Genomic DNA, 20,498 nt, shown 5'->3' with positions numbered 1-20,498 from the left:
TTACTAATTTGTTTACTTCTTTGCTATCAATGTCCCTCAGTCGAAAAGCAATCTACAGGAAGATGAACCTTCTTGGGCTAAGTCCCGAACATCTTCATCTGAAATGCCTGATTTTCAGTAAGTAGTTGCTGCGTGACTTTATCAATGACTGAATGAACTAATGAACTGCACATTGATACATATCAAACCTTCTCCCCAAACAGGGAACAAATGTAGTCACCAGAAACAAACCAAAAAGGTCCTTAGATATTGTGCAATATAATGCATAACCGGCCTCAAAGCATGCTAACGATTTCAAGTGTATTACTGCTCTCAAGAATTTATGACCCAGACAACAGTAGTGGGGTCAGAGCTTGCCCTGGCCAGGCTATTAGAAGGACCACTCTCTCCAGTGGAGCACAGCCCTTTATTGTTCTTTTGTCTAGGAATGGAGATGCAGATCAGAAGAAATCCACATGCTCAAAGCCCCTTGTGCCCCAAGCATGAAGAATTAATCCCTTGGCATGCAGCAGGAACTCTCCACAGGCTGTGAGGTCTGAAAACACTTGACCAGGGAGGGAGAGAGGGAGGGAAAGAGAGAGGGAGAGAAGGAGGGAGGGAGGGAATGTCAACAACAGTCTGGAGCCTGCCTCCTTGGTTACGCTGACACACACACACAGGGCCCCACCTGGTCAAAGGTGAAACTCCAGCGCCCAGGTCAACACGAGATGATTGGAACCAACCAGGACTAGCTCATCTGTTCATTTTCTCAGGCTCAGGATGTAGGTGAGTACAGCAGCAGAGACCAGTAAATATTGAATGAATGAGGACAAAAACAAAACCAAAAGGTCTGAATCAACAAAGGTGGGGAAATTAGCAGATTAGAAACCACTGGCCCAACTGTTCGATACTTGTTTCTAATGTAAACCAGAGTTCAAAAGAGTCAGTACCCTCAGGATAACTGAATTATAGATGAAGGGAGGTTTCTCTCAGTGGAATATCCCCCGCTAATAAATAAAAAGGCCAACAAGAATTACACTGTCACAATTTCTGCAAACTCCAAATGCTGCGGGATCTAGACAGTAACTGTCCACGGCCAGGACAGGGAGAAGACGGGCTTTATGGATACACACAGCAACACCAGGACAACATCCTGCCTTCTCTGCAAGGAAGCCAAAGTGTGCGTGTGCTTGGCAGGGCTGCACAGCCAAGGACAGGGAGATTGATCTCAAACCCATCTCACTTGGGCTCCAAATCCAACTATTAGTTACAGGAAACATGAGGACAGAAGGATACACTAAACACCACAGCGGGACACAATCAAACCCAGGTCTGAATACAGAAGACTTACTCTTCTCAACAAGGAGACAAGGTGAGGGGAAGGCTGGAGAAAACCACAAGTGAAATGTGCCTTAGCAGGGCAGGTGAACCAAATCCAACAATGGACCTGACTGGATCCTGACTGCAACAAGCCAATTTTAGAAAGATACTTATGAAAAGACCTGAAATGTTAACACTGACTGGACACTAGATGATCTAAGTAACTATTGTTAATTATTTTAATTGTGACAATAGCCTTGTCATTTCATCTCTAAAAAATGCTTATGTTTTACAAATAAAACCCAAACTATTTATTTAGCTTTATGATAACCCAGTGGGAATGGGTAGTAGTAGATACAGGTAAAACCGAGTGGTCATGGGTTAATAGCACTTGAGGCTACTCACCTGTTTCAAAAGTTGTCTAGAGGTGAGTACAAACCATAATGACTCCAAGAAGATACTTCAGGATGACTTTTACTGCCAAATGCTAACCATCAGCTTACGTCACATCTCCTCCTGCTCAGAGTCCTTTCTTCTGGGGCTCCATCTCACTCTGGGTGAAGCCCAAAGTCCTCCCTGTTGCTCACAAGGACCCACACATTCCACCATCCTCTCTGTGCTTGGAGCACCACATCTTGCCTCACTTCTTTCAAGCTCTTGGACTCCTCATCCCCTCCCTTTTTTCAGGGCCTTCACACTCGTCTTTCCCTCTGTCCTAAATGTTCCTCGGATTTCCAGGGCTCCACACACCCTTCCTTCACTTCTGCTCAAACGTCACCTCAAAGAGGTGTTCCCTGGTTATGCGGTCTAAAACAGCCCTGCACGCTACTTACTCATTCCACACATTCTCCTTGATCTCACTTGCCACCTCATTCTTTGTATTCATTGTCTATCTCCCTCTTTATATTGTGGCTCCATAAAGATGGGGACCTCATTTGCTTTGTTCATTAACTATCTTCCCAGCTCTCAGAACTGTACCAGTACAAAACAAGTGCCTGATAATTCTGTGTAATAAATAAGAGAAGCAAATGGGCCATCAAGAGTGGGAAATGTCCTACCCATGGGCTGCAGGAAGTCCACGAAATCATCTGGTTTCTGAACTTGTCAAGGTAACTGCAGGCTGAACTTTTAAAATTCAAGATACCTGGGGCTAGCCTTGTGGTACAGCAAATTGGGCAACCACCCATAACGCCAGCATTTCATATGGGTGCTGGCTTAAGTCCCAGCTGCTCCACTTCTAATTCCATTTCCTGCTAATGTGCCTGGGGAAGAAAGAGTTGACCCACATACTTGGGACTGTGAACCCATGTGGGAGACTTGAATGAAGCTCTTGAATTTGGCCTGGCTGGGTCCTGGCAGTGCAGCAGTTTGGGAAGTGAACCAGCAGACAGAAGATCTATCTCTCCCCTCTAACTCTGCCTTTCAAATAAACAAATCTTTAAAAAGAGAGAGAGAGAAACCCAATAAATATGTAACACATTAAATTTTAAATTGATTTTGTATGATTCATTCATGACACTATAAATATTATAATGGTCTTTGGCAGAAAAAGTTTTCCACCTATGATGTACAGGTATCACTCTCGTATCTGACGGCTGCATTAAGTACCATTTTTAGGAACAGAACAGCTGCTTGCTCCCAACTCCAGCACACTTAATCTCCCCCATTTAACTTAGCAAAAAAAAAAAAAAAAAAAAAGGAAATATTATTAAAAATAGAGCCATATAAAATACAACTATGTTTCCAAGACTCCCTTGTAGTTTCATATGATGTTGAGACAGAACTCCGGGCAACAGTATAAGCAGAAGTGTCACGTGCACCTTCCATTGTCTCTTTAAAGAGATAGGAGTGTGCCCATCTTCATCCTTCCTTCTCTATTGTTTAATAAGATAAAATGGATAAACTAGGAGATAGGAGAAGCTAAGGACTGTGGAACAAGAATGTAGAAGCAGTCCACATCCCTGATTAAGAACAGCCTTGGAGTACTACTGGATTCCTTTTTGTGAAAGGGAAATAAATTATCTTGCCCATACTGCTGTCATTTTATTTTAAACAGTCTTCTATTATATGGCATCGAAACTAATGCTGATACACCTGGGATCAAAAAGTTATGGCACAGACTGATCATTATGACTGAAGGGCATTTTCTGAAGTGGATGGGGTGGGAGAAGTAGAGAGACGGTGGGCCATGGCAGAATTGATAGAAATAGTCATACATCTATACAAATGCCCCCAAATTGAAGACTATTCCAAAGACGAGAAAGATCACTGAGTTGGGGGCACACAGAATAGTTCCGTGAAGGCGGGGGGAGGACAAAAAGAGGAGAGGAGACAGCCAAGAAAATGATGATACAAAAAACATAAAACTTCCATGAGGTTGAGCATTCTGCTGACCCAGGATTAGTAACTGGGGTACAGAAAAGAATACCTACAAATCAGTAAGAAACAAGAAGCAAAACTGATGACACCCAATGTGTAAAAGAAGAAACATGATATTCTGCCTTACTGATCTTCAGGGAGATGCCAATCAACCACAGTGAGATTTCATATGCTATCCAGGAGACTGAAAAATATAACAAAGCTTTATAAAACCAATGCTCAAAGGGACACTGGGTGATGGGAATCCTTACATATCCTTGACTGAAATGTTTGGATAACAATTCAACAATATTTAGCAAAGATAAAGATGAGCCTATCTTACAACCCAACTACCTCAATTCTGGTCCATTTATACCAGTATATATGTGTAACAACATTCACAGTAATCCTAAGGTTAGCAAAATATCTGAAAACTGATAAAATGCCTACTGGCTTTGAAATGACCTAAACAAAAATGTATATTCAACAGAATATTAAATAGTAAAAATAAAATGAACTACTGTTATACCGAATAGTCTAGGTCAATCTTGAAGTCATAGTAAGTGAAAAATCCAAACTCTGGAAGACAATATTTGGTATTTCTATATATAAAATTCAAAAATCAGTTTAATGTCTTGACATGCGTTTAATAATGTTTACAACCATCACTCTACCTGTGAAGGCAAACACAGTGGATATTCTGGCCAAAGTCTACAAGGGCCGCCCACATCAACCAGCGGCTGGACATCTAGGATCCCAGGCAGTGCTTCATCGGGGTCTTGGATATTCCCAGCTTTGAGAACTTTGATGTGTTATCTTCATATTAGTAAAAAGCAAAAAGGGGACAATTGCGGGATCTGACATACTAGATAACATCATTACTCATTAGTGCACAGTGTTCTGTTCCTATTGCAGTGTTGGAGCGAACAATAGAAGTTATCTCCAAAACATCTAGGAAGTAACAGAACGCAACACAAGTAACAGCAGACACTTACTGAGCAGTGTATTTTTGACCCAACACCAGGGACTTGAAAACCACCCCTGAAGCAGTAACTGATGTGACTCCTAATTTCATATGGAGAAAATGCAACCAGGGAAATCAAAACCACTGAGATCCCAGAGACAAGACAAAGCCAGGACAGGCACCCGCTGGCTTCTCCTCTTCCTGGGGTTCATCTTCCACACACTATTTCAGCTTCAGCGCATCAGTTTCGTCAATAAGGGGCAGCCCTTACCCCCTCACAGCTGATCCTATGTCACAGCAATGATGGATGACTTGAGACCTTCCTTCAGGTTTTCTTCAGAGCTGGCCTTCTAGGTCTTTGCCAAGTCTCAGTATCTCCACATCTCCTGCAAGGCCACCCCCACCCCAACCCACGGCAGGTGAGGTTATTCAAAATTCATTCTTTTTAAAAACACATAATGATCTTACAAAATTCAAGATAACTAGAGGATGGAAGCCATTGTGTTACAAACCCTGTTTGTCTTCAAACTCCATGGTCACTTCTGGGACAGCAGGCAGGGGAGCCAACACAGGAGCACACAGGTAACTGTGAATTATTGTTCATGTTCTTGTTGTCGGGCACACAGAGGGCTGTTGGTTATGATAGACATTTCCGCATGAATCAAAAATGCCAGTGGATCATGTAGTGGATCATGATTCTGTGTTCCCAGGGACCATCTTTAAAAGACTGTAAACTTCACGACAGAGGTAAGAAAGAAAACACAGCAAGTTCTTGACAAAGGAACCAATGAAGCAGGATGTGGGAGTGGAGGGTAGGGAGTAGTGAGAGGTTTCCAGCTCATTGTTTTGTTCTGTTGTCACTTACATGTTCATTTCAATAAGAACTGTTTTCCTGTAATAAATAAACTAGAGCAGTATGGCTCAATGATTCCACATGTGGTCTCCAGGGCCACACACTGGCAAAGACTGTGTTTCAGTTCCATTACACCATCACCACAACAAACACTGTAAGAAAGCTGCTAAACCTCTCCCAGGCTCTGTTCCTGCATCGGAGAAAAAGGGATGCTGGCATTCTTACTTCTTACAGTCACTGTGAACGAGTTGGTTCCTGAGAAGCACTCAGGAAAGTTTCTTCACGCAAACCAAGCCTTTAATGGGCCTGGCTACTGCAATCGTTAGTTGAAATTCAAATGTCTACATAAGAGATAATGAGCTGAGCAGTTAGCCGGCCAAGGCCTACCACTGTTTCTGGTCTCTTTTTTAGAATCTCTAAAAAAGTGTTTACCTCTCTGTCATAGCCTCTGTGAGAAGCCCGGTATCTTGCTCTTCCTAGTAATTTAACAGTTGGTACATGAATTCACACTGCCTCGTGTGCCCCAGCACTTCTGTAGCCATCTGAACAGATCACTTGCAGGTGCCTATCCCAACAGGTCCATTCTCCCTGAGTCCTTCCTGAACCCTCTGCTCAGGGGGGCAATGAGTTGGGCTAAAAAGATGTATTTCCCAGACATCCCTGCAGGGAGGGCTGTTCATGCCCCAGAGACAGTTTTAATCAGAGACAAATGCAGACTTCGGCTAAGGAATTCGGGAAAGGCCTATGCTTCCTGACTGCGAAGCTTTGCTTCTCTCTGCCCATAATGAGGATGTAGGGCAGCAGCTGTCACAGGGCCACAAGCCCAGAGGCAGCAGAGAGGGGGAAGCTGGGGCCCTGCATCACTGCTTTATCCTACTGAGCTCCGCACATCCCTTTATGTGAGAATAACGAGCTCTGTGACAGCCAGAATCCAACAAGAGCCTCCATGAACCACCTCTCCTAGGACGGCAGTTCTAACTCATCTCTCCCACAGTGAACTGGGCAGATAGAATGACTTACTGTAACCAATAGAATGAGGTGGAAGGGATATGAGGCCATCTCTAGACCCACGCCTGAAGAAGGTTTAAGAAGCCCTGAACTGTCCTGTAGTCTAACTACAGGTTGGCATGGCCCCTGGGAGGGAGAGGTCCTGAACTATATGGAAGGACAGGGCCCCCATCACTCTCAGGATGACACCTTTTGAGAAAACCCGTCAGAGTGTTCGGGCTCCATCTTCTATTTGGCTGCAGGCATGCTGCAGGCCTCCAGCAAGACCAGCAGAAAAGTCACTCAGCTGAACCTCAGTCAACCGGGGAGGCTTGAGAAATCAGATGCTGTTGTCAAGTTAAGGCACTACATTTGGGGGGGGGGGGCTTCTTGTGCAGCTATAGATAACCAGAACAAACCCCTACCTGAAATAACACTGTACAAGGGTCACGAAGACACATTTCCTACCTGAAATGAAATTTGCCAGCTGATTCCAAATCAACAAACATCTCCCTCATGTTGTAATTTCCAACATGCTGCTAATACAGAAATACCACAAACCTTTCCTTTTCCTCTTAGTTCAAGTAAGTATTCATTAAGCATAACTCATCTGGGTATGACTGATTAATCTACTAATACTTTTTTAATAATTAAAAAGCATTTGAAACAGATGGCTCATCATTGTGTTGGACCTGGTGAGAACTCTCAAAAAATATATCTCCTATCTGGTCAAGAGGCATCATTATACTAAAGATACTACTTCGTATTCGTTCTCAAAGGCTTAGCGCTTAAGTTAAACAAGGTGGGTAAGCAGGCTGGATGCCTGCAAGCTAATAAAGGCGGCCACCAATAAAAACAGTTTCTTGGGCAAAAAAAGCTACTAGAAACAGAGGGACTATGTATCAGTGTTACCCTGGCCAAATGTGACCAGACACCCACACCAACCACTGGAAGACTTGGGAGACATTTCTACAGTGTCCAGTGCGAGAAAGGCCACATGCAGGACAGTAAGTGTACTAATGTCCCTCACAGGCTGATATTTCTGACACAGAATTACATAACCATTACGAAATGCATAAAGACACATGCTGCCATGAGTGAAGGGCTGTGGGAGGATGCTGACAATTGAGGGGCCGAGAAGAGAAGGAAAAAAGGTCGTAACAAAAAAAGGGGCCAAAAATACTAAGGAGGAGCTTGAGGGGGCAGACCTTGCAGTGCCGGGTGTTAGGCCTTCAGTTGGGGTGCCCACCCCCAAGTTGTAGAAGTGAATGGTTTGAGATTGAGCCTACTGTACACTTTCATGTGCCTGGGAGGCAGTGGACAACGGCTGAGGCACTTGCATCCCTGGGTCCTGACCTAATGCTGGCTACTGCATATGTGTGGGGAATACATCAGCAGATGGAAGATCTGTTTCTCCTGCTTTCCATCACTCCGTGTTTCAAATAAGTAAAATCTCTAAAATCTCTAAAAAGGAGAGGTGTGTTGAGTCACTCATAAAAATGATTCTCATCCCTTTTTATTGAGTAGTTCTATGTTCCAGCACAGTATTGAGTCACTTGCTCTCACTACAAACTACATATAACTCACATAACTTCTAATTTAATTGATTATACCAGATAAGGAAACAGGTGGAGAGAAAATAAGCACTATGCCCAGAGCTCAGGCAGGGCCGGGACTCAAATTTTATGTGAGATGGCCTCTGATAAGGTCTACAATACCAGTCCAAAACTATTGTACTTGGAGCTCATAGACACAGCCAACTCCTGTAAAAGCAGCTCCTCTAACACGTCACATCTTAACTTAAAAGTACATTAGATGGTATGCTTTAAGATACTTTTTATTTCTTTTTTTTTAATCTATTTTATTGTATTGTTGACAATCTTTACATAGTTAATTTTTATTAAAGAACAAAAACAAAAGGCTCAGGGGGGATAGGGAAGTGGGTAATACTATTATGTCCACATTGTTTCCATGACACTTTTTATTTCTTTTCATTGTATTTAAAAGAGAGAGAATCTACTGGTTCATTTCTCCCACGCCTGTACCAGTCCAAGCTGAAGCCAGGATCTCAATCTTGGTCTCCCATTGGCTGGCAGGGATCGAAGTGCTTAAATCATCACCTGCTACCTCCCAGGGTATGCACCAACAGGAAGCCAGGATCAGAATGGGAACTTTCAAGAACAGTAACAATCCCCAGGCACAATGGTGTGTGATCCAGTGGCACCAAGCCCACTGACACCTTGGTCCCTCCAGCCCCACCCTGTTGTAAGGAATCTAAGAGAGCCATTGATCCAGGATCTTGGGGAACCCTGCCCAGGATACTTTGACAGAATCAACTGACAACAGCAGGAGCAAGAGAATAGATGAGGACGTGTCAGCTTTTACAGTCAGGCTCTTCGAGCTCACAATTTAATTAAAACCTGCTCAGCCACGGAGCAAGAATTATTGCCTATTAAAGCAAGGTAGACCAATAATCTGGGCCTGGCCAGTTAATTCTCACTTCCCAAGCATTCCCTGACCTTGCTGCTGCAGGAACGCAAGACAGCCTGGAGAGAAAGTCAATTTCCCATGCATACGTGTATGTATGGCTAAAGTCTTCCACAAGGCCTTTTCTGTCTAAATGAACCGGGCACTCACTATGCACCAGGACTGAAGTGTTAAGTTCTACACCATGGCTGCCCCGACAAGCCAGGCTATAGACCCAGGCTGAAGAGGCCAGAGGGCTATTGCTACAGCAAAGTCCCAGAAAACTGTGGGGTGACCAAAGGAAGGCAAGTCCATGTCACCTTATCCACTTCTGCAGGGCTCTGGATATGATGACCTTCTGCTCCAACTTCAGCAGTCCATCCTCTAAGTGTTGTGCCTGACAGCATCAACTCATTCATAGAATAATTTACCCTGCCAGATGCCTAGAACTGTTCTACAAGAACAAATACAGACTTCCCTGCACTTCCATGGAGCCTACACTCAGGGGGTAGGCAGATAACTACATGTCAGGTGGTAGTGAATGCTAGCTGCTTCCAATCCCAGCTCTTCTACTTCAGATTCATCTCCCTGCTAATGTGCATGGGAAAGCAGAAGATGGCCAAGGAATTGGGCCCTTGACATCCATGTGGCAGACCCAAACAGAGTTCCTGGCTCCTGACTTCAGCCTGGCTCAGGCCCAATTGTTGGGGCCATTTGGGGAGTAAACCAGTGGATGGATAGAAGATCTCCTGTCTCTCTCAAATAAGTAAGATAAAACTTAAAAATAATAATAATAAAGCAGCACAGAGGGTGAGTGATGGGGAAAGTGCTACTTAGTAAGGAGGCCTTGCTAAGATGACCTGAAGGAGGGAAGGACACCTGGACACATGGGGTGGATACAGCTGGGACCAAGGCTCTGAGGAGCAACAGGAGTGCAACACAGCCAGAGTGTAGCAGGCAAGTGGTTGAGACGGCAGAGATAAAGCCACACACGAACAGAAGAGCTAGGGTTTGGGGTGGGACACGGAGACGGCTGACATGTGAGCACCACTCTGTGCCCAGTTTCTAAGCACTTTACAAAGATGACTATTGCATGCTGCTGTTTCCTGTTTCTTAAAAGGAAACTGAGGCCTGGCGAGTGAACGCCATTCACCCACCCAGCACCACACAGTCGGAACGTCCCACCCATGGCAGACCTCAACCAGTCACCAATCCCTTTCCTTGGAAAGAGTGTTCTCCATCTTTCTTCGCGGTTAGGAGCAGGTAAACATACCTGGGCTGGGTGGGGGAGAGAAAGGAAGCAAAAGCGCCACCAGCCTAACTCCTGAGAGGAAGAAACACACGATTAACTTTCTCTACAAGCCACTACCAAAGCTAATAAACGTCACTCACCTAAGAGTCGTCCCAAATGTAGCCCTGGATCACTGCGTAGGCAGGTGATTGCCAGCTTAGTCCCGGGTGCGGTTCCTGCCCCCTGTGTTCCCAAGGCGAAGGCCACCTGCCTGAGCTCTCCAGGTCGGCCTCGGGTGGTGCCTTCCCCCAGCCTGCTGTGGGTGTCTGGAATGCGGAAACGGGAACCTGCCGTGCCAGCTTCTAACAGCGACTTATTCAACAGCCACGGAGTTCCCCAGGGGTGTTTGGTCTTCATGCACAGGCGCTCCCCAAGAGGCTTTGCATTTTTTTTTTTTTTTTTTTTTGCCAGCAGTCCCTCTCGGGGCAGCAAATAAAAGGGCACCTTACTCATCAAACACGTGGTTGGAGGAGTCTGAATGGGCTTCACAGAAAGGGTAACAAAGACAGCTGGCCTGTTACCTCAGATTCAGGAGCTCGGCCACCTGTTCGCTGACTGAGCCAGGTCTGGATCTGCGCCCACAGCAGCCCCTGCCCTGAGCTTGCACCTGGCTGCTCCATTCACAACTTCACAGCCCGGGGATGGGCTCCTTTGCACCTGCAGACAGGGCACTAGCTGTAGCTTAATGATTAAACACTGCTGGGGAACTCCTCGACCCAGCTTTGGAAGCAGAATTCAGTGTCTGACACACAGCAACAATAGCCAGGAGCTATGTGCTCAACTGTGCGAAAGGCACTGGGGTACACACTCCTCAGGAATGACCTCTCCGAACCCTCACAGCTACCCGCTAAGTGAGGGTTACTATCGCTGCCATTTGACACATGGGAAAGATAAACAGAGAAGTCACAGGCTGGAGGTCACACAGTAAGAGAGTTGTAGAACTGAGAATTGACCCAGGCAGAGTGGCTTCTTGGTTTGAGCTTCTGTTACAACAGATGATCTTGTGAGGAGAGACAGGTGCTGCCGCTGGGCCTTGGTTTCCTTGTCGGTAAAATGGGATGGAGATGAGGCATGGGATATTGATGCTGAGCCCTTAGCTGATCCCCAGAAATACTCAAACACAAGCTGTCCTCAGATCAAATCAGGTCCACACTTGTGCCCTCAAAAGACAGAGTACAATCAGCTCACGGCCAAGGCTGAAATTCTCAGCAGTTGAAGGAAAAATAGTAAGAAAGGTCCTTCTTCCCCTTTTTCTCCCATACCCTCCCACCCAGTAACGTAGGGGCAGCATTTCCCCTGGTTAAGACACCAGTGTCCCATATCTGATTCCTGCGTTTGAGATCCAGCTCTAGCTCCTGTCCCCAGCTTCCTGCTACCGCAGCTCCTGAGAGGCAGCAGTGACCAGGTCATGGTGGGCAAGTCTGTGTCTGTCTCTGCTTCTCAAAGAAAGACTGAAGCAAAGAAAGTCTGCTTTGAGTCAGGCACCGGGTCATGCAGTAATCAAGAACACACAGACTCTGCCCTCAGGAAGCTCCCAGCCCCTGTGAATAAACCGGCACAGAGGAGTTCATGCACAGCACCCTCTATCACACACCGAGCACTCACTGTGGACCAGGCACCACCGGGTTCCAAGTGCTTCAGGTGCTTTAACGCACCTGACTCCTCCCAACAACCTAAAGGACCACTACCGCTTTGAGCCCCGCACTCCAGAATGACAACTGAGACGCCATGAGGCTAAGTGGCTTCTGCAAGATCCCACAGGGAGCCCATGATGGATCTCAGACTTTATACAGGGGTCTGTCTTCACAGCCTGGGCAGCTTTCCTCCAGCCCCTCTGCAGGGTGGTGGAACACCGGATTACACTGTGGCCATGGCAGGAGCAAAAGGTGTCCACAGGGAACCACTGTCTGCCCAAGTCGGCTATTTTGCAGGTTAGCGGCAGAGCACAAGACACATAATTACCATTTAAAATGTTGGTAGCAGCTGCCACATTCTTGACCATTTACCATGTACCAGGGATAAGCATTTGATATGCATCCTCTGTTTCCCATGCAATCACCTTGGTGAGGCATTCCTTGGGGTGGGACAGGAGCAGAGGGGAGATTCAGGTGTGTAGGAACACAGCGAGTGCGCTCAATGTCCGAACACACTACCTTCCACCCGCTACCTTGTCATCTAGCATGGGTTTCCCTAAATTAACAAATAAAATATTTGCTATCCTAACAAGATTGAGAGTTACCCTAGGTAGGGAGAGATACACACATTTGCAAAGGTGGACATGATTGAAGAGTAAAAAGTTAAGCCCCGTTTCAGATAACTAGAAAACAAAGTACAACGACACAAACATGCACAGGCACTGTGCTTCTGCTCTGTACCCTCTGCTTCTGCAGCGAATCTAGCTTCCTGCCTCTCAAGAACTACCCCCCCCAGTTCTTTCCCAAATACAGGCAGTACTTTGGTTTTGTTCTCATACCCACTCTCCTCCCAGTGCCACACAGTTCAGGTAAGACTGGCTGCAGCCTCTGCTTCAACAGGGTAACCCTGATGGCTGGTGCCCATGATTGTCTGGACATGGTCAGGCATTACAATTCTGGCCAATGACAAACGAGGAGAATCAGGGCATCAGAGACTCAGCAATGAGGGGGAGATCTTCCCTTTACAGCTGCTGGATATGGTCCCCGCAGGGTGGACAGGGGCCATGGTAACTGTACGGTGGACATGCAGTGCACCTGCGGACCGTGGAAACATGGAAAGCAGAGCTGCATGAAGGAGACTGGGTTTTTGCAGGCACTGTGGAACTACTTGGTCAACTCCTCCTCCCCACCCCTTTTTTTTAAGATTTATTCTTATTAGAAAGACAGATATACAGAGAGGATAACAGAGAAAGATTTTCTGTCCACTGATTCACTCCCCATGTGGCTACAATGGCCAGAGCTTAGCTGATCCAAAGCCAGGAGCCAGGAGCTTCTTCCTGGTCTCCCATGCAGGTACAGGGTCCCAAGGCTTTGGGCCGTCCTCGACTGCCTTCCCAGGCCACAAGCAGGGAGCTGGATGGGAAGCAGGGCTGCCAGGATATGAACCAGCACCCATATGGGATACCAGCACGTGCAAGGAGGACTTCAGCCACTAGGCTACTACGCCAGGCCCGATCAACCCCATTCTACTGTCCACTTACGCATTTGTTATGTGAGACCATAAATCTTGTTTGAGCCAATTTCATTTGGGCTTCCTATATTGCAAGGTTAGGAGTCCCAGCATCACCAGCAAATTTCCAAGGTAGAAGGAAGCTTTAGGGGGTCCTGGCAACCTGTGTATGAGGAAGCCCCCTGGAGGATACCAATGCCTGCCCAAGTTTGACAGCCCCTGAAAGCGCACGCGGAGCTGAGGAGGGAAGGGTGCAGCCTCTGCGTGGCTCTTTACTGTGTCATCCCCATTTTCTAGCTTCAAGATGTTACTCTCACTTTTCCCTCCTGCAGAAAAGGCATTCATCTTTCAAGGTCGATGGAAGGCAAAATGAGGCCCTTCGAGTGAAGCTGCTGGGTGGTGCTTTAACATATAATAGATGCTCTGCTAATTACCTGTTTGCTGCTGCTGCTGTTACCGCTCTCTGTGGTCAAGGCATTCCATCTGCCCTAACTTCCTGAGCTCTCCCACAGTTGGATCCCCATCTTTGGGAGGCCGCCCAATGGCCTGGGGTTCCCACAGACTTGCAGCTCTCATCAGCATGGGGGTGCAGCAAACAGGAGGGGCCTCCTCCCACAGCCAGAACAGCTCCAGTGCTACCATATACTCCATTGGACACATCATCTGGGCACACTGCTGGCAACTCTATTCAGCTGCTGACCCAGAATGCCCAGAAGTCTGGGTCCACCCTCACCATAGCACTCATGCCAAACCCACAGCAAGTCCCCCAGGGAGCTGTGAGTTCAAGACCAGTGGCATCAAGATGCAGAAACCCAAAGAGCACTGTCCTTCTGGGAAGGTCCTAACAGAAGAACAGCCTGTCAGGTTTACCAGCAAATCTGGGTCTGAAGCTACCAATGGGGCGGCGTTTTCACTCCCTGGTGTCAGAGGAACTGTTGAGCTGATCCCTGAAAGGGTGAGCTCTAGCAAGAGCAAGGCAGCCCCAACCTCTGACCATCACGCCTAGAGTAAGAAAGGACTGACCAAATTTCTCCTGCTTTTGAAAGGAAACTATTAGGTCAAACCTCGTAAAATTGCTGATAGTGAACCATTCTTGACCTAAAAAAGGCAACTTAATATGATTCCAGGTCATTTAAACCAGGAAACTCAAATAACGTGGTGTCAAGGAATCAGTCACCAGCAAGACTCTGGGATGGTGGTGGTCTCTGGAGGATGCTGCATTTTGTGTTCCTTTAGTTCCACATACCTGTGCTCATTATTCAACCTTTAACAAAGTTCAGTAAAACAAACTAATCCTGTGATACCATCCCACCTCCATCAAAGACAAATGTGTGCTGGACTCCAAGCCATCTGCACACCCATTACTCCCACTCTCCCTGGACTCACCCTGCACTGGCCCCTGCACCTTGAAGCCTTTGCATGCACTGCTCCTTTTGACCAGACTTGCCCAGCGCTTGCCGTCCCGCATTTCCTTCATACCTGCCCTGCAGTGGTCCTACCCAAGATTTCAATACCCTCCAACCTAATGCTTCTCATCCCCTTCCCCTACATAATATCTCCCCCATTACGCTGTATTGCCATGTAATAGAGCACATATTTTTCACTTGGCTTTTTAACTGAGTGTCCCCCGCCCCCATCGCCACCAGATGTGAACCCAAGAATGACAAAGTGTTACCTGTCTTGCTCACAGCTACATACATGTCTCATCTCGAGTGGTGCTCAGCTCAGTGAGTATGAAACTGAACCCCCACAATTAAAAATGGGACCCAGCCCAAGCCCAAGGTGTCCTTTCCTATCCTCCATCAGAAGGAATTCCCTAGCTTAAGGGAGTGATCCATCTGGCCCTACTGGGTTCTAATCACTACTGGACTCAAGCAAGTCTCTTACTTACCCAACAAATAAATCTCAATGGCCAGTGTTGTCCCAGGGTGATCTGTGTAGGGAAATTCCAGGTCTGGGCAGAGTAACTGCTGCATTCACATAAGCTCTAGACCAACTGGAGCCCACCTGGCCATCATAAATTCCCTCAAGAGCATGGCATCACTGACCAATCAAAAGAAGGTCACACACTCCAATGACCGACCAGGAACTTGGACATGAGTTGATCATACACCTCTCCGCACCAATTTCTGGCTGTAAGAACCTTCACCCCTAACTCCTTAGGGAGCCCAGGAATTAAGCTGCAGCTGCTCAGCTCCTTGCTCTGCACTTTGCAATAAACACCTATTTTGTTCCACCACCCTCAGTGATTGGCTTTCTGTGCGGGTTCTACACCAATGCTTCCAACCAATTTGGGATGTTGTTCAGCAACAAGTACTTGACGGGTGGATAACTAAAAACTCAGAAGTATGGGGTGGGGGTGGAGAGAAGCTTGCCGTCTTTCAGACCAACACACAGTCCACATTGGGAAACTCAAGCCACCTCTACTGGAGACGGTATTCCTTACAGTATTTCCACCCTTAGGGCCCTTCTGTTGAAAGGACTGAAGAAAGGGGCCTTTGAAAGAAATGAACAGAAATGGAAGAGAAGTTGGAGGAAGCCGATGGGCTATGGGCCTTGCCCTGCCCACTGAGAGCAGTGGCTGGAGCAACAGTACACCGGAGGCAAGCACTCGTCATCCGGTGGAACACATGGCACCAGCACTCCGCTGGATCGCACCACGTCAGCCACTCCACCAGCAGCAACCCCACACGTGTCCCTCATGTCCTGCCCCAGCCACTTGAGGATTTCACCACACGGATGTGCTATGAAGCTACACACTCCAAAACCAGCCAGCACAACAGCAGCACCTACTTGCTGTGAAAGGGTGGGGAGTGCATGCAGCTGTAAATGAGCATGAGCTGCTGGCTTGATCAGAAAGAGCCTTAGGACGGAGGCGCGGTCACAAGTTGCATCTTGCCCCTGTCCTTTTGTCAGATGTCATTCCTGGAAGGGGGGCACTTTCCCTGCCTCCCACTGCAGTGCGAGGCTCAATTCTGCTTCTGCGTGAGACCTTAACAAAGACTCATACAAGGGAGAAGGGAAGCCTGGGCCCCAGAAGGTCTGCACGGTACACGCGTCCTAAGGGGAGGATCAAGGAGCAGCAGAGGCCTCCTGTTGAAACAAGTCTTGGGAAAAAATGTGGGCGGGGTGCACCATCAGGTGCTGGAGAAAAACAGATCTGGAGGGGGGTGGGGGAAGAGGCCTCAGCAACTCTAAGGCTGTTGCCACTATCACCGGGCCAGGCGCTCTCACTGCCACCAGTCCAAGGCTGCTGCCATTGTCACCAGGGCAGGAGACGAGCAGGGGAAGCACGTGGCTGCTGGTGCCTGGCCAAGCGCTCTCACTGCTACCGCACACCTGCTTTATGTGGTCTCCAAAACCCTGACTCACACAATGAAGGAGAAAAACAAAAAGACAGAGGGTGGACTGGTCACACGCATACACTTGGGCTTGAGGCACACAAATGACATTTGTTTACTTGTTTTGAACTTCTCATGACCAGTCGTTTTAAACACGTAAATTATAATGAGTCCTCATTGTTTCCATGAGGATCAGTTTGCCATCAATCTTATTGCATCTCTCATTCACTTTCCACACACTTAATTCCACACATCAAGAATTCACTTAGATATTTCAAAACATACAGCTTAAAGTTTTCCTCTCAAAAAGAACCATATCATGGTATCTGAAAAAAAATTTTTTACAAGAATTCCTCCATAATACCAAATAACCAGCTAGTTTCTATTGAACAGGAAAGCAGATCCCAGAATCATAGAAACATCACTCCTCCACTGGAATGAACATGATGCGAAGCTCCCCAAGCACAGGTGGTCAGGGACGCCCGAGCACAGCACTGTCCCTTCCTGGGGTGGGGGGTCAGGAGTCCAGGCTCTGCAGTCAGTGGCTTGGCTTGGAATCTTTGCCTTTGAACTCACCAGTCTTGTAACTCAAACGTCTCTGAACCTCAATTTCCTCATACAAAAAAAAAAAAAAATGGGAGTGACAAGGGTACCTACCTCATGGAGATGAAAAGCCCTCAGAACACTGCCTTGTGCACGACTAAGAGGCCCGTGAACACCGGTCAGCGTTCACTCCATCCGCAGACACCACAGAGGGAGCATCTCTTCTGCGCTAGGCACTGCTCAGCAGCAGGAAGGGACTGTGCTGAATCACCCCCTGGGGACATGAACAAGCTCAGGCCCTCCACAGATGACCTCACCAGGCACAAAGCCCACATCCATCCTGCCCCAAACCATGAGGCTACCGAAAAGTCTGGAACAATGACTTGAAAATCCCCCTGCAATGTCAAGGGCAAGACACACACCAAGATTCGCTGCTGCTGAGCCCACAGGAGGAACCAACAGCAACCACAGGAGCCTAGAGCTGGGAGGGGAGGTATCCACAAGCACAAGGGGCTGGGGAAGAGGCTTCCTGTGTAAAGCAGAAGCTTGGAAATCGACTTGTGGAGTGAATGTCATGGTGCAGTGGGTTAAGTTGCTGCCCACAATGCCAGTTTCCGATATGGGCTCCAGTTTGAGTCTTGGTTGCTCCATTTCTGACTAACTGCTTACTAATTCACCTGAGAAAGCAGTGAAACATGGCCCACCTGCTTGGACCCCTGCACCCACGTGGGAGACCCAGGTGAAATTTTTAGCTTTGGTCTGGCCCAGCCCCAGCTGCTGAGGCCATATAGACCAACAGACAGAAAACCTGTTTCTCTAGCTCTGACTTTCAAACAAACAAATCTAAATAAATAAACAAATAAATAAATAAATCTTAAAAGCATAATAATAATAAGCCTTCAAATAGGCTGGGCCCTTGACTTGCCTTCTTCCTCCTCCCAGGCCACCCTCCTCCTCAGTCTCCAAAGACAGCCTCTGGAAACCTAGAGCACCATCTCAGGAGTGGTGCTGTCAGTTGCTCAGGTTTCAAACCAGCACAATACCAATATAAACCTGAGGACTAACACTGACAGTGGAATTCATCTTACCTAAGAGCAACAGTCTTCTTTGCTCAAAACGCAGTCCCCAGCTCCCTCAAACACTCTGATGTAAGCATATACAAGAGACTGAAACAAATGCCAGCTCAAAATCTGCCACCACTTCTTGTCAACCTTGAGCAAAGGGCAGCTTCTTGCCATACCTCCACGTCCTAACCTGCAACTATAGGAATAACCATAGTCCCTGTCACCTCAGGACACAGGGAGTGCACACCAACATGAAGCACAGCACCGGGCACAGAAGGTGCCTTTGCTGGACAACAGCTTAAGGTGTGTTGTACCTGTTGACATAAATACACTTTGCATCACTCACCTAGCCTAGCCGAGATAAAACAGGGAGGGCATCTTTGATCTCTGTGAATCACCACCCTTGATTTACATGTGAAACTCACACCTAGGCTCAAGCTATCTGATATGGGAGCTACCAGCGGCTGCAGCCAGCTCTGTCCCAAATGGGTTACAATCTGAGCCCCCAGTTCACCCAGCTCCTGCTCTCCCGCTACTGTCCACCTTCTGCCAATCCCACCAAGCAGCCTGACCGCTTTATCCAGGTGTGTGCCCAGCTGCACATGCTGACCGCGGGCTTCTGGGAGAACACTGTCATACAGGGCAGCATTCAGTTTGGCCTTGAGGATCCCGTTACCATGACAGCCTCTCGGATGCTGACCCAGACCGTCTGGAGCTGTGGAGTGCACTGGGGGCATCTCCTGGCTCCTCAGAGTGGAAGAGGACATATGCCTCTCTTCCTGTCCCTCCTAGAAAAAGATTCTCCTTGGTTTGGTACAGCACTCAGAGAACAGGAGTCTTGTGTGTCACAGCCACCAAGTAGTGGGGACATGGGTTGAGGCTACATAGTTAAGGACCTTAGGAGAGAACTGGAGTTGCAAGCCCTGACAGCCCTGAGCAGGTGAGCAGCAAAACCCGGCACCAGCAGCGGGAGCGCCAGCCACTGCGGTCCAAATGCGGCTACTCAACACTTGAAATGTGGACAGTACAAATTGAGAGGTGCCACAAATATAAATATACATTTCATATTTTGAAGACTTCATGTGAAAAATAGCAAAATATTTCAATTTTATATGATTGCATGTTGAAATATTCCACATTAAACAAAATGATTAAAATTAATACAGGCTTCTCTTTACTTAATGTGGCAAGAACTGTAGTGCAACTAATGCTGACACCCCAGGCTTGAATGCCTGATTTGAGCCCTGGCTACTCCATGCTTCTAGTCCAGCTTCTTGCTAATGCACACAACAGGCAGCAGCTGATGACTCAAGCGCTTGACTTTCCTTTACCCATGCGAGAAATCCAGCTGGAGTTTCTGGCTGGCTCTTGGCTTCAGCCTCGCCTAGCCCTGGCTGTTGTAGGCATGGGGGCAGGGGGATAAGCCAGCAAATAAAATATTCTCTCTCTCTCTCTCTTCCTGATAGGTAAACTTTTTTCAAAAAAGATTTATTTTTATTACAAAGTCAGATACACAGAGAGGAGAGACAGAGAGGAAGATCTTCCATCCGATGATTCACTCCCCAAGTGACTGCAATGGCCAGTGCTGCACCGATCCAAAGCCGGGAACCTGGAACCTCTTCCGGGTCTCCCATGCGGGTGCAGGGTCCCAAATCTTTGGGCCATCCTCGACTGCTTTCCCAAGCCACAAGCAGGGAGCTGAATGGGATCAGAACCGGTGCCCATATGGGATCCCGGCGCGTTCAAGGCAAGGATTTTAGCCACTAGGCCTCCGTGCCGGGCCCAACTTTTTTTTTTAGTGAAGCAAAATGTGGGCAGTAGGAAATGTTCAGCGGCACACCGAGTCCTCCTCAGTTGCTGTCTACTTCTAATGGATGCCACCACTACAGACCCTTGAGAAATGGCCTTATACAGCTTTCTGCTGTCACATTCCAGCCAAGCCACATGCCCAGCACACAGACTAGTGCAACAAACGCTTTGCAGCTAAAGGTATCAAAGATGCTCGATCCACGCTTCTGTCCTGAAAAACACCCACCACTGCCTTCCCATATAACCAAGGCTGCCTTCCTTCAAAATGGGCATGGGTCACCTGGCCCCTGCAGATCCAAGCCTCTTCCCTGGAGATGCCAGATGGCAGTGTGACAGTCTCACATAGCCCATAAAGGCTGGCCTCATTCCTAAAGAAACT

At 47.4% G+C, this 20,498-nt stretch overlaps 1 protein-coding gene across 5 annotated transcripts in view; it reads right to left on the bottom strand.

Moving 5' to 3' along the window:
* Positions 1–20,498, bottom strand: part of SIPA1L3 (signal induced proliferation associated 1 like 3) — a 217,570-nt gene that overhangs the window by 191,571 nt on the left and 5,501 nt on the right. For 2 of the 5 annotated variants that reach the window (XM_058674386.1, XM_058674385.1), the window contains exon 1: positions 10,320–10,532. The exons of the other annotated variants lie outside the window; for them this stretch is intronic. The gene's annotated coding sequence lies outside the window, so the exon portion shown is untranslated. Of the gene's footprint in view, positions 1–10,319; positions 10,533–20,498 lie in introns of those variants that run through there. 5 annotated transcript variants of the gene reach the window in all.

This window comes from Ochotona princeps, chromosome 16 (assembly GCF_030435755.1).
Source record: "Ochotona princeps isolate mOchPri1 chromosome 16, mOchPri1.hap1, whole genome shotgun sequence".
In the NCBI taxonomy this organism is placed as follows: domain Eukaryota; kingdom Metazoa; phylum Chordata; class Mammalia; order Lagomorpha; family Ochotonidae; genus Ochotona; species Ochotona princeps.
This window is presented reverse-complemented; position numbering and strand designations above follow the sequence as displayed.